Source organism: Lepisosteus oculatus, unplaced genomic scaffold (assembly GCF_040954835.1).
Source record: "Lepisosteus oculatus isolate fLepOcu1 unplaced genomic scaffold, fLepOcu1.hap2 HAP2_SCAFFOLD_93, whole genome shotgun sequence".
Lineage (NCBI taxonomy): Eukaryota > Metazoa > Chordata > Actinopteri > Semionotiformes > Lepisosteidae > Lepisosteus > Lepisosteus oculatus.
This window is the reverse complement of record NW_027168429.1, coordinates 365,649-379,968: the sequence shown is the minus strand read 5'-3', so window position 1 is coordinate 379,968 and position 14,320 is coordinate 365,649. Positions and strand designations below refer to the sequence as shown.

The 14,320-nt window shown below is 43.1% G+C and overlaps 2 non-coding genes across 2 annotated transcripts; one reads left to right on the top strand and one right to left on the bottom strand.

Annotated features, from left to right (window-relative positions):
• Positions 1-5,310: 5,310 nt before the first annotated feature.
• Positions 5,311-5,452, bottom strand: LOC138236666 (U4 spliceosomal RNA). The gene has a single exon (XR_011188739.1). It is a non-coding gene; the product is annotated as a U4 spliceosomal RNA (small nuclear RNA).
• A 2,246-nt stretch (positions 5,453-7,698) lies between these two features.
• trnag-ucc (transfer RNA glycine (anticodon UCC)) lies at positions 7,699-7,770 on the top strand. The gene has a single exon. It is a non-coding gene; the product is annotated as a tRNA-Gly (tRNA).
• The last annotated feature ends 6,550 nt before the right edge of the window (positions 7,771-14,320 follow it).

Sequence of the window (14,320 nt, the reverse complement as noted above, 5' to 3'; positions counted from 1 at the left end):
GCAGTACTCCTGAAGGGTCTCAAACCCTACATTTTGGATGCCTAGCTGTATCCCTCACATGTGGCACCTCAGAATGACTTCTAACCTTACCTGTGGTGTATTCAGTCCCTATTGCTCAATGCACGGTGTACATACTGCATACATGTGTCTTGAGAATGAGGAATGGGCCCCTGAGACAGTCATTTGCCTGTTTCACAAACAGGGACCTGGACCTAGACCTAGACCTGGCCCGTACAGGGCTCAAACCCGCGACCTTGGCGTTATTAGCACCACGCTCTAACCAACTGAGCTAACCAGCCTCACGACAGTGCTCCTCTCTGTGCTGCAAAAAATCAAACTCAGGGAATTTCTTTTGTCCTCCTTTGAATAGAAAACCGTGTAATTCAGTGTACGGGCTTTCTCGTGCAGTTTCATGGTTCTTGTAACCCAAATCCTACACTGGCCTGAAGTGCCCCCCCATTTCACAGCATTTTTCAGCTGATTTAAAATGTACCTAAAGGAGAAGCATTATCGAAGACCATCAATTACCAAGAGCTTTTGTCAAAGGTTTTGGTGGTCATTTTGAATGACCACAGAGCGCTGTGACCTCGGTTTTACATCTCATCCAAAAGACAGCGCCCTTTTACAACACAGCATCTCCGTCACTATACTGGGGCATTGGGACCCGCACAGACCTCAGGGTGAGCGCCCCCCCGCCGGCACCATTAACACCGCTTCCAGCTGGAAGCTTTGTTTTTCCCTGTAGCTCATCCTCATCCAGGTACTGACCTGGCTCACACCTGCTTAGCTTCAGTGGGTTTTCAGTTGCAAGTTGCAAGGGGATGCAAGTGATGGTGCTCGCTGCAAAAGCCACCGCATTGGCCGGGAATCAAACCCGAGCCTCCCGCGTGGCAGGCGAGAATTCTACCACTGAACCACCAATGCTCAGTGCTTCGGCCTTCAAAAAAGACGCTTTTTTGGTGCTCTGTGCAAAACGCGTCGACATCTGCTTCCAGCTGCAAAATGCCATTTGCGGACCCTGAGGAACTTATTTCCAAGGGAGCGAGTACAAGCGATTGGGCGTTTTAAAACCACCAGGAACAGCAAAGAGGCGCGCTTCTTTGCTTGTGCCGAAACACACCGACTGAAGGCGGACAACGTAGTCGGCAGGATTGGAAGCTGTGCGGGGAGACCCCAATGGATTTCTAGTCTATCGCCTTAACCACTCAGCCACGACTACAGCAAGCCCCACCGCCGCTGCGTTCTTGCTACAATCTTACCTGGATCGCGAGGCGCCGGCGGAAGCCTATTTCAAAGTCGTTCTCCGTTTCAAAAAAACATTTCCAAAATACAAGCCTTGCAGACAGACACGCCTCAGAGGACTTAAGGGTGGCTTCATGTCGGAATGATAAAGTCTCCCCGTCCGGACATGAAAATGCCACTTTGTTACACACAAAAAAAGAATCAACAACAGAGAAATGCCCACAAGCATTTGAAAAGCCGCACCACGTCGCACTTGAAATAGCTCTTACATTAGTGGTAGACACAGGAATCGCCTTTTTATTTACGCTCTTACCAACGCGATGGAAAGCAAAACAAAGCAAAGCAGAGCAAAACAAAACGAACAAACGAAAACCCTCACGTCCTGCACTTGCATATAACGCTGTTACGTGCCCAAGCGGTATTGTACGTCATCCTAGCACTACACCCCGGGTCGTACGGTATATGGGAACGAGCACACGCCACGAATCGTCTCGAATCACTCCCTACAGCTGTAAGGCGCCTTGAAGCGTGCACCCCCAACATTCTTCTTTGCGCATCTGTGAAAGGTAAACTCTTGAGCAAACTCTGAACCAGCTCTAAGGAAACTAATCCGATTAGACGTTACTTTGACTCATCCTTTAAGGGACCCTTGTTAATTGGAGAAATCAATGATTTCGAATGAATTCTGTATGCGTTAAAAGACAGCTATACACAGAAAACATGCAGGACACTGCTCATGATGTTTCTCGAGCCGAAACACAGTGCGTTTTTCCAAGCCATTTGACAAAGCCCGCCCACTGAAAACTGCAGCAGATCGTGTAAAGGCGTTCAACTTTGTAACTACTGCACGCACAGGAAGCAGAATAAATTCCTCTTTTCAAACTGTCAAAGGTTTGCTGCAGGACATCGCACAATCTCTTTTGAACGGGGACAAACGATTTCTTATGGGGCGCAGTAAGTACAGACGTTTATAAAGCTCCACTCATGCCGACGATGCAGCATGAAGAAGCGCAACCTAACGTTTGACAGACAAAAGCCGGGCGCCGCTACGAGCAATATGAAATCAAACTGACAGCACACGGCGTTTCGCGCTGACTCAAAAGTGATCTCGACAGACGATGTTCTCTGCATAACGCTGAAAGAGCTAAAGAGCGTTTTTGTTGAGACGTAACCCATTGGGCAAAAGACGTATAATATACGTCTATTAAACGCATATCTTAGACGTCTAAATGTGGTCTACAATTCGTCTAGAATGAAATTCTAATATACGTCTAAAGTTAAACGTCAATTATACGTCTATATTTAGACGTTCATTATACATAAATGGTTGGAGTTCTATTATACGGATAAATTTAGAGGACTATTATACATATATGGTTGGAGTTCCGGATAACTTTAGAGGTCTATTATACGTATATGGTTAGAGGTCTATTATACGTATAACTTTAGAGGTCTATTATACGTATATGGTTAGAGGTCTATTATACGGATAACATTAGAGGTCTATTATACGTATATGGGTAGAGGTCTATTATACATCAAAGATAGATTTTATAGGTGTAGAAACAAGTAAAACAAGCCAATGATTAGGTTTAGAAATGTATTCTGAAAATACACATTCACACCTGAAAAATATGTATTTCAAATTATACATTGTATACAATCAATCAACAATCAACATATGGGCAATAATCATAAAAAACACAACTAGTCTTAAACTTCAGCTACAAATTCTGGAAATATGGCAATATACAGTATAGTAACGGCAAACACAAACTAATTACATTAACACACTAACTCAAAACCACATTTTGATTCAAATATACATTTTAAAATGTACAACTTCTATATTTCCAAGAAAAAAAATATTACAATGAAAGTTAAGACGATTTTTGTCCACTATTTGCAAACCCTGTCTAATTGTCCTAACAGTTAGAACCAAAAACCTAGTATTTTCAGTGTCCAGATCTCCTGGCCCCCTGCCTTGCATATGCATTCTTCAAGTAACACATTGCGTGCTCCTTTATTTCTTTTTCTGTTGATGTAGGGCGGGACTTCAGCACCGCAGCTAGGAGAAAATTATATAATATTACTTCCCAAATTAATGATGATTAATATCTTCTTTAGTATAATCTAAAAAATGAACGGTTTACTAAGCTCAAAGCTGAAATAAATGTATAAAATTTGGCTTGCATCATAGCAGTTGAGCAATAAAGTCTGTCCTAATTAAAGAGTACCCAAAGTTTGAAAGTACAACATAGAATAAGAATAAGAGAAACGGCAAAACGATTTTGTGTCATCTTCCCCATTCACACTATTTTATGTGCCATTTTTTTGCTTATTCACATACTATTTTAATCAAAATAATATTAAGAAAGATCTGTATGTATTCAGATAGTATTATTATTGTTCATACTTACTCGTCAAAAGAGGATTGCTGAGATATTTGCGGATATACTTCTACGTTTGAAAAACGTGTCCAAAATGGTGACCAACGAATACTAGCAATGCATTGTGGTATATAACCGGAAAATATGCTGGGTTCGATATTTTCTCAACGTATGCGTTTATTAATGTTGTCGATATTATGGTTGAAATTTAACATTGATAATACATCGCTGCTATGAGCTGATGTGCAATTTTAACGCATGCAATAAGTAAGGATCGGTCACTGTTGTATGGTATTATATATAATGACATTATGGAATAGGATGGGGACAGGCCTGGCATCACGGGGGGAGGGGGGAATGTCGCCCCTTCAGTTTTGGGCAAAAAGTTTTACCTAACTTAATTTGCACCCTAAAAAAATAGTTGTACTTTGTCAATGGTCAGACAACACTAAATGACACGAACAGTCACTCAGTCTGTTTGATGGGCAGGAGGGCTATCCGTCCAGGAACTGCACATATTATTGAGTGTCAACATTACGATCCTGTTTGCTCAGGTGGACCGATTCCTTGCAGTAGTTTATCATTATACTTAAAATCGTTATATAACTAGGACTAGTTATAGCAGTCTGTGCTTTCTGTTGGTTTTACAACATTTTTTTCTTAACGATTCAGAACGTCCATGTAGCTGCAAAAATGAACGCTTATGGTACTTTTCGCTCCAGGCAGTACAAACCTTGAGAGTGACGAAAAATGTGAAACTGAACTTCATCGCAAATACCAGATTGCTAGTCGTTATCTTCTATCATGAAGCACTAATCAATGGCATAGCTGCGAGATTTCATTTGGGTAGCTGCACCGTACAGCTCCGTTTCAACCGAAATATCACTCCCCCCTCAGAATTTCAGATGCCCCCCTACAGATTTTTCCTCGGGCACCGCGCACTGATGGGGGACTTTTGTCAAGAAAATAAAAATAGAAACTCTTTAGGCACTCAAACATTTTACTGTTTTTTTTCAGGCAGGTGGCAAGACCCCCTCAGCAAAACCCTTGTTTGCCAAGCTGTGGGCATTGATTCGTCGAATATACGTATATTTACGGCGAAATTACGGCTATACGTATATATACGTGGCCTCGACGTATAATCAACGTCGAATTGCAACCTTAAAATCGACGACATGAATAAACGCATATATAACGTCGAAAACACATCTAACACAGTGCCTGAGGCTTTTTACTGTATGTATCGTGTGTGCCGCAACTAGGAGTATACGGCACTCTGCACAGTGTACGAAGTAAATTATTTTCGCAGTAATTAATTTATTATATTTACTATATTTATTATACACGTGTAAATTAATTGCTGCGAAAATAATTTACTTCGTACACTGTGCAGAGTGCCGTATACTCCTAGTTGCGGCACACACGATACATACAGTAAAAAGCCTCAGGCACTGTGTTAGATGTGTTTTCGACGTTATATATGCGTTTGTTAATGTCGTCAATTTTACGGTTGCAATTCGACGTTGATTATACTTCGAGGCGACGTATATATACGTATAGCCGTAATTTCGCCGTAAATATACGTATATTCGACGAATCAATGCCCACTGGGAACAAGCTCGCTTCTTTCTACCATGATGTCACCATGACCAAATCTGTCTTTAAACACCTTGCTCAGTCTCTAACGAGACTGTCAAGAATTGCTTTCGCCGATTGTATTGCAAACCGGCGGAAGCGGGGTATTGGGAAAAGTTTTCAACTAGCAATAATCCCGCCTCGGCTAAACCTCACAGGCTACGATACTGCCACTGCGCAAAGCTGACGGTTGCCAGGCAACCGCGGGGATCCTATGGAAATCGTTATCAATCGTCTCATGGCATGTCGTTGCTGTAACGCTTCATATTTGTCGTCTTCTTCTAGCTTGAGGTTTTGAAGAATTTCATGACAGACAAGGGCTCCGTTGGGAACAAAGAAACCCGTTGATTCTTTTCAGCAGCAGAAATACAACCCTTTAAATACAAGATGACAGAACAATGACGAAGGGCATGCCGGGAGGAACTCATGCACTACAGAGGAAAGGGGGCGGGCACGTACAGTTCACATTCAAGCCACAAGTACTCTTCTCGGATGTTGCACAAACAAATCCTAACGTCTTGAAAGCATTGCGGCATGTTTGTGTCCCACTTCCCGTGGCTGCAGGATGACTGACATGAACGGACAAACACAATCTGTGGCGTTTAGCGTGACATAGTCTTGCAGGCATCGTGCTGTCTCACTGCAATACTATACCGCTGGAGGAAACAGTCCATCTGGCCATGAAACTGATTTGAACGTCTAGCTACAGCAACTAACAATATCATGATTTATTCAGGATGTGTGGAATCAGCACGTCCCGGAGACAGCTTCCGAAATCGTGAGCATTCTCTGGTGGTAGGGGCGTTCAAGATGGCGCTCAGGTGGGAGGTAAAGTTTAGTGGTTGAGGATTTTTTTTGAGTTTTTCATGACCTGAATGTTAATTTTTGCTTTTTTTGACTACAGAAAAATAAGGACTTAACACTACTTGTTTAAACTTCAGTTATAATTGAAAGAAAAAAAAACGATTTTTTTTAGGTTTAAGAATTTCGATATGAGTAACACTGGGAAAAGAAAAGAGAGTGCTGGGTCTTCGAAGGAGAAGTCTAAGAAACCTCAATCGTATATGTATAGCACTACAAGAAAATTGATGGCAACTAAAGGGAAAAGTGAAGCAGCTGGAGGGGACGTGGAAAGAGTGCTGGAGATGCGCTCGTACGCGAGCGTTCGCAGCCCAAGTGAGACTCAGCTGCCAGAGGAAGAGCCGGAGTCCCTGCCCAGCACACCTGTGAAAACCCCGGCAGCCAAGAGAGGAAGGGGCGACCTGACGCTGGAGGAGCTCCAGACCAACATCTTCAACATGATGGCACAGAGCATGGGTGAGCTGAAGGAAATGATTTGATCTAATACAGTCGCAATCGAAAGTCTTAAAAAGTCCATGGACTGTGTGTTTAAAGAGGTTGAAGACTTAAAGAGTGAAGTAAAAGTTCTTAAACAAGTAAATACCAAACAAGAAAAGCATATTAAAGAACTTGAATTGAAAGTGAACGATGTAGATAGATACCGTCGATGATGGAATTTAAAATTATTTGGAGTTAAAGAGGAACGTGATAAGGACCTTGTTGCAATAGTGAAGGGTATCTGTAAAAGGACCCTGCCGGACCAGGAGGACGTAAAATCGGCCATTGACTTTGTTCACAGGCTCGGGAGAGCGAACATGTCTGGGCAAGTGCGCCCCAGATCGATTATAATACAGTTCACCAAGAGGACGGCGAGGGACATGCTGTGGCGAGCGGCGAGGGGGAATGAGTATTTGAATGGGAACAAACTGAGGTTTGCAGAGGACCTGTCTGCCGTGGACAGGAGTACCAGGAACCAGCTGTGGCCCCAGGTTGAAGCTGCCAGAAGAGAGGGGAGGAGAGCCTACTTTGTGGGAGCGAGGGCCTTTGTGGACGGGAAGGAGATTTGCTCCCAGTGACTGCTCAGTTAATGATTATGTTTGGTTATATTTGTTATACCAGTATATACTAGTGTTTCTTTAGTGTTAGTTTGGAATGGTGTAGTTAAGTGTTAAGGACTGTTATAGTTCTGGTTCTTTGAAAAACTCAATAGTTTAGACAGTCTTAGAGTTAGTTATTTGCTTTTGTGTATGTCTTTTTCATGAATGCCAGAGGTACTCGAAATGTTGTTAAAAGAAAAACTGTGTGCTGAGTTTTATTTTTTACAGGAAACGCATGCATGTTGAAACTAAAAGTTATAAATAATTGAGAAATATTAAAGCAAGGAAAATATGATACGTGTAAAATATACAATTTGATCACATAATTACTTAATTACCTCTGGTAGTTAAATGCTTTTTTCTGCTGCGTTTTTTTTCTCTTGTACATGACTCTGATCCTCTTGTTGTATTTGTATTTGTAAATTCTATGTTTAATAAAAAAAAAATTAAAAAAAGCATTCTCTGGTGGTGTCCTGCAGGCTTCCTGTGGGTGTGCGTTGGTGGTATAGTGGTGAGCATAGCTGTCTTCCAAGCAGTTGACCCGGGTTCGATTCCCGGCCAACGCAGTGGCGAATGTTTTCAAATGCTGTCATGAGCCTTGGATTGTGACTAGCAAAGCGAAGCCTTTTGAAAGAGCTAAAGCACTGAAAAACGGAATTGAGGGAGAATCTTACAGGGGATTCTGAGCGGTGTCTGCATACACGCAGTCCGATACGGGTGCTGAAAGCTTGAGCTACTCTCAATGTCATGCTGGCTTTCCCCGGAGTAAATCTGTTAGATTGAAAGAATGCTTCTCGCAGGTTCAAAAAGGGACCCTTGTTAATTGGAGAAATCAATGATTTCGAATGAATTCTGTATGCGTTAAAAGACAGCTATACACAGAAAACATGCAGGACACTGCTCATGATGTTTCCCGAGCCGAAACACAGTGCGTTTTTTCAAGCCATCTGACAAAGCCCGCCCACTGAAAACTGCAGCAGATCGTGTAAAGACGTTCAACTTTGTAACTACTGCACGCACAGGAAGCAGAATAAATTCCTCTTTTCAAACTGTCAAAGGTTTGCTTTACGAACGCCGCAGGACATCGCACAATCTCTTTTGAACAGGGACAAACGATTTCTTATGGGGCGCAGTAAGTACTGTTACTGTCACTGCTCGATACCGACGTTGGCCTACTATACCATGTTCAGCCACTGCTAGAAAATGTACGGCTCTAGCACCAGAGCAAACAACAGGAGGGCCGATGTCGAACAGGCACACGTGTCAGACATGGAGAGCGATGAGAATGGGATTCGAACCCATGCCTGCAGAGCACAATGGATTAGCAGTCCATCACCTTAACCACTCAGCCACCTTGTCGACGAAACTGGGCTGTCCGGACATGGGTTGGCGCGCTCCAGATGATCTTTTTCTTTTTTTCCCCACGTACTCGAGGGTCATTTTCCTGTTCCACATGTGATTTCAACATTTTCCTTGGGAGATGTCAAGCCAGCAAGCCACTGCTGTGGTTCAGTGGCCAGTGTGGAGTTCAGTGGCCCTGTTGTACACAGAAAGCACATTGAGCTCCTTGGACATGAAAAGTTCCAGATAAAAGCCATTTGTCATCCTTTCTCTTGGTGTCGATGTTGCTATTGTATGTAAAGGTGGCAACTTGCTCAGCGAGCAGGCGGAGCACACACCGAATGCAGATGTGTCTGAGTGGTGTGTCCAAGTGGCTGCAAAAGGACAACACTCCCGGGGCGCCGTGGCTTAGTTGGTTAAAGCGCCTGTCTAGTAAACAGGAGATCCCCGCCTATGGCTAGACTTAATTAAATGCAAGTATTCATTTCCTGTCTTTAACGCGACTTGTTTTTCTTAAAATGGATGCAACTTGCAAAACATGAAATACAAGCCTTGCTAATCAGCGCTAGCGGCTGGCAAAAAAAAGGAGTCAGCTATTTTTTTTTCTTTAACCTTAACCCTGCTAACGGAGAAGAGTTAAACGACCGAGTCTATGCAGCTTAAACGGTGCGCAAGTCGGGTTCTTAGCTGAAAGGGTGGTAAATCACGCTCACCCCAGTCCTTAATCTTTTAAAGAGGATACAAAATTGAACCTAGTCGCCACATCACATACATCCTGTTAAATGATAAAAAGGTAACATCTATCCTCGCTCCAGAGTAAATCTCACGTTGAGGGCATCTTTTTTTTCACTTTACCGTGAGTCGGGCTCGGCTGCACAGAGGAGAGAGCAGAGCAATGAGGTCACAGGGACAGGGGAGTCACACGCTGGCGGATTGAATACGCGGAAGATCACTGAGGGATCCACAGTATGTGGACCCTCCGTTCGCCATCAGTCCACACTCCGGACTCTGAATCCTGCCATCCGAGTTAAGATCTCGGCGGAACCTGAGGCGCAGTTCCTTCTTAAAACGTAATCTGGTGAGCATTTCTAGAATCGCACTTGTATAGATGCAGCCTTTAATGTGTTGCTAGGTTAAAATTGATGACTTCTTGTATTTCAGTAGGCAACTGCCCTCTTGATTTTGGATTTAATTTCTTTATTACAGGGGCGCTTTTATGAAGACAGAGTCATGTTCAGGTACTTTGCTTGATGGAGGAAGCTCATTTCGGACTCTGTGATCTGCTCACCTGGAAAGGTCTGCTGTACTACTACAAGAGAGAAGTAGGGTCTGGAAGAAGGGACAATTTTATGATGCTTTGGAAGATAGTTTTTTTTTCTTATACTGAAAATGAAAAGTAGTTGTTTCTATATGGACTCAGTCTTTGGAATTTGTATATTTATACATTTCAGTGAACCCTCAGCCATTCCTTCTGTATTGTAATTCAATTTCTCTTTTGAAATTCCTTCCCCACTTCTAGGACCTGCAGTTGCTGAACTCCACAATGGCTTCTATTGGAAAGTCTGTGACTGAGACCATTATTTATTTAGGAGCAATGAGCAATTCTTATATAAATGCAATAAAATCATTATGCTCAAACTATGAGAGAGAATTTTAAGGATAATTTAAGAAATCAGTCTTAGCTTGTTTCTATACACAGATGGTATTATTTATTTTCAAAGGAAACCCGCGAGGATTCCCCTGGTGTGCAAGATGTGCCTGAATACTTTTGATCAGCTTCCTGCTCACTTCAAGAGGGCGTGTATGAAGCACGCCACGGCAGAAGAGATCAGGTGGCCTCTCAACAGGCGAGGGAGGACATGATGAATCACCTGAAGAATGGGGTCATCGTGGATTACCACAGAATAGAGATCAAAGGACACTTTGTGGGCTTGAAATACAAAGAAAATCATGTTCTATGGGACAAGATAAATACAAAACTTAAGCTTTTATTTTAATTAGATTTATTTATAAAGCATAAGCAATCATTTATTACATTAATATATGTGAAAATAACATTTTAGTATCATACGTTTAGTATATTTAGTCCCTAATGCTGAAAGAAATGATCATAGAACATGACATCTAACCTTACCTGCTGTGTTTTTAATCCCTATTGCTCAATGCACGGTGAAAGCATTGCATACATATGTCTGACAATGAGGAATGGGCCCCTGAGACAGTCATTTGCCTGTTTCACAAATGATCGTATTTTACTAGAGATTCTGTTTGGGATTCAGATGTGCATTCGGACAGCAATCCCTTTCAAGAAATGATACGTTCTGGATGAGGTCAAAGGTTCTGGAACACTGTATCTAGGATGTGTTTGCAGAGACTGTGTGTCTCCTGCTTCAATGCAGTGAGAAATAGATGTGCTCCTGTAATTCATTGGTACATGCCCAGGGCAGTAAGCAGTCTGAGGATTTATTTCCAGACGGCATAGAGCAGTGAAGCAGTGAAGTAGTGCAACACACTGGATCATTATATTATTAGAATCTATTCTACTTAAATTATTACATTATACACAACTTGAGTTCATTTTAAAAAGTAAAAGGTAATGAAAGGAATGCATTTTCGTAAGAAAGATAATACCGATATGCATGTGATAATCTTCCTTATATCATGTAGTGCGTCATTTGGACACTTTGTGGGATTGAAATACAAAGAAAATCATGTTCTATGGTACAAGATAAATACAAAACTTAAGCTTTTATTTTAATTAGATTTGTTTATAAAGCATAAGCAATCATTTATTATATTAATATATGTGTGTAGCGGCGAGGCTTATTAATAAGGCAGAATTAAGTGTTCTGAGCCTTCCCAAATGAGGCCCCATTTCTCTGTTCATCTCTGTGGTGCAGCCACAGAGAGACTATTCATGCAGGGTGATTTAAGGTCCTAGGACAGCTCCCAAAGGGGGATGCACTTAGCTAAGCCTGGCTATCATGATCAATGGTCATCCATTGGCGCCTATCTGTCTAGGGAGTGCCAGTTGGACATCTGGACTGCATTACTAAGTGTCAGGACTAAGTGACTCATATCTCACCTTGATCAATCAATCAGGGACTGGTAGGGCCGAGTAACCCACGTGGGACTCTGATGCCCATGGAACTTTCAGCCAATCAATGAGCTGAAGTTCCTCCAGGTAAAAACAGGCAACACAGAGAGCCTGTGAGATTCAGTAAGATTCAGAAGGGAGGATTCAGAGGATTCTGTGGACAATTCTAAAGGGAATTCAAAGGAGAATTCCAGGGCAGGGCGGCCCAGGAGCAGAAGGCTCCCAAGGGCAGGACATTCTCGCAGCGCGCCTCCTGACCATCCTGAGACTCAGCCCGGACAACCACGGAACGGCCAGTGTGTCCGAGTGCCAGAACTTTCCTTTGTTCTAAGAGTCTAGAGCGGAGGTTGCCAGAGAATAACCAGAGGATCCACCCGAGGTTAGCACCAGCAGCAGGCCTCGTGAACAGGTCGGAACTGTGGACAGCTGAATCACTATTCAGAACTAGCTCTTCATCAGAAACGAACCGGTCCTCTTCCTGACTTGCTGGGACCCACAGTCATCTTTTCTCCTGTGCACAAACTTTGCTAGTTAAAGCCAACACTAACTAGCCGGTCAGTGAGCATCAGCAGCGCAGCGTCGCAAGCCGCACAGCACAGCCTGGCACGGAGCCAGAGAGCGCGGATTGGACAGCAACAGCCTGCAACTGTTTCTTTGTGCCCGCAGGAAGATCTGAATCCCCAAAGATTGGATGAGTATTCAACTTCAATGCATTACAGCTCAAGAATTCAATTGTTATCCCAACCAGTTGATATCAATTTAATTCCTAAGAGTTATGTACTTGTTTGAGTATCTAATGTAGAAGTTATAACCAAGTTCATTAACGAAACGGTCTTAATGAATGATATACTGAACGTATGTCCTCTTGATATGTGTAACACTTCGTAACTGACTGAATATATATCTTTTGTATTCTGATAACCCTCTCGATAAGATCTGTTAGGTTTACATGCATATTTTATGTATTAATAAATGTATCCTCGTGTATTAGTACCTGTGTGTGCGCGTTGTTTGAGTTATGTCGCATGGTTGGATTCTAAAGCCATCAAAAGAATCAACTTTGTGATTTACTGCTACAATTAATAATTGTCTCAGTAAATGCCCAAACCCTACAGAACTGGTGCCTTCAGAGAGCCACTACATTTAATTTTGCTATGGCAACATTACATATTTTGCGTCCCTGAGCCGGTTTTCTTACATTATTTGGCGTCCCTGGGTGGGCGTGGCAAGACTGAAATGAGTCAACCAAGCGGAATAATTCAATATAAAACGCCGCTGGTTTCATACACAACAATATGGTGTGCTGAAAGCCGAAAGAAAAAAAAGTTCCCCTTGCTCTTTAAGCAGTGCTTGATTGTTTTGTGATCTTTTGCGATCTACCGGGTTGATTGCATACTTGATCTTGTGGTTTTCTGTGGTAAAACTGTGATTTCGTACTTAAAAGTAATACTCTTTAAGTTTAACGATGGTTGCTAAAAGGTCTGAATTCGAGTCGCTATTAAGCACTCTCTCTAGCAGCGACAGGTCTGACCACGATCTCTTCCATATCTCCGTCAGCGGAGAAGCTAGAAGGATAAATCTCCATTCTCTGAGAGAGCTAGCGAAGGACATAGAGAGATTTGACCCCGCAGTGTCAGAGAATAATATCGAGAGTTATATTCAGGACCTCAGGTATACCCTGCAGTATCTGCCAAACGCCACAGAACAGGAGAAAGTGTTTCTGGTCAGGAAAACTACCAGCAGAGCTGTACATGAGTGGATGGCTAGGCAGATGAAATAAGTCTGTAATGATTTTGAGAAGCTTTGTCAAGCACTTATTGAAGAATACAGTGCGTTTATTGACCCGACTGCTGCGATAGCCGCCGCTCTTAACATTAAGCACGAGAGAGCAGAGTCCCCTCGCGAATATTACGAGAGACTTAGACGAACTTATTTTGCAGGGCGAAATGATGAGGGTTGCGAAGAGAACACACATTTCAAGGGTTTATTCATTGCGAATCTCCACCCGTCAGTCAGAAAGATGATCTTAATGCATACAGATTCGTGCAGAAAGCCTGGGAGTATGATGTCCAAAGTCGCTCTGAGCAAAAAGCTGTTAAAGTGACTGTGTTTGCCGTCAGAGCCAGCAGGGTTAATTCCCCCCTGCTCGAAGGAGCACAGGCTCCTGAGCTGGCTAAGCCCCGTTCCAAAGCATGCACACAGGACCGCACCCAGCGTCCTAAGTGCCATGAGAACACCGGGGGAGGGAAAGGGCTAGATAAAGCTGAACAAAAGGATTCAGTAGCCGCCCGCCTGGCCAGGCTTGAACAAGCTTTATTAGGACAGGGACAACCGCTCCCCAAGGCTGCCGGAAGCGTGAATGAGCTGATACTCTCCACTGGAGGAGGCGGAGACCCACCCCCTCTCCCTCCCTCAGTCTATCTGATTGAGTGGAAGGGTTCCTGCCTGGATGAATTCAGCCACTCCCAAGTCAGTGCTGACTCCACCCCTGAAGTCACAGAGCAGGCAGTAAAACACAGAGGAAAAGCAAGTAGCTTTTACCTCAAGGCTGCCATGGGAGATGTCTTACACAGTGAGACACTGATTGACACTGAGGTTGAAAGGTGTTTGATGTCACACAGCAAGCTCAAACGGGTTGAAAAAGAAAAGGGCATGCGACTCAGAGAGGAACCTTTGGT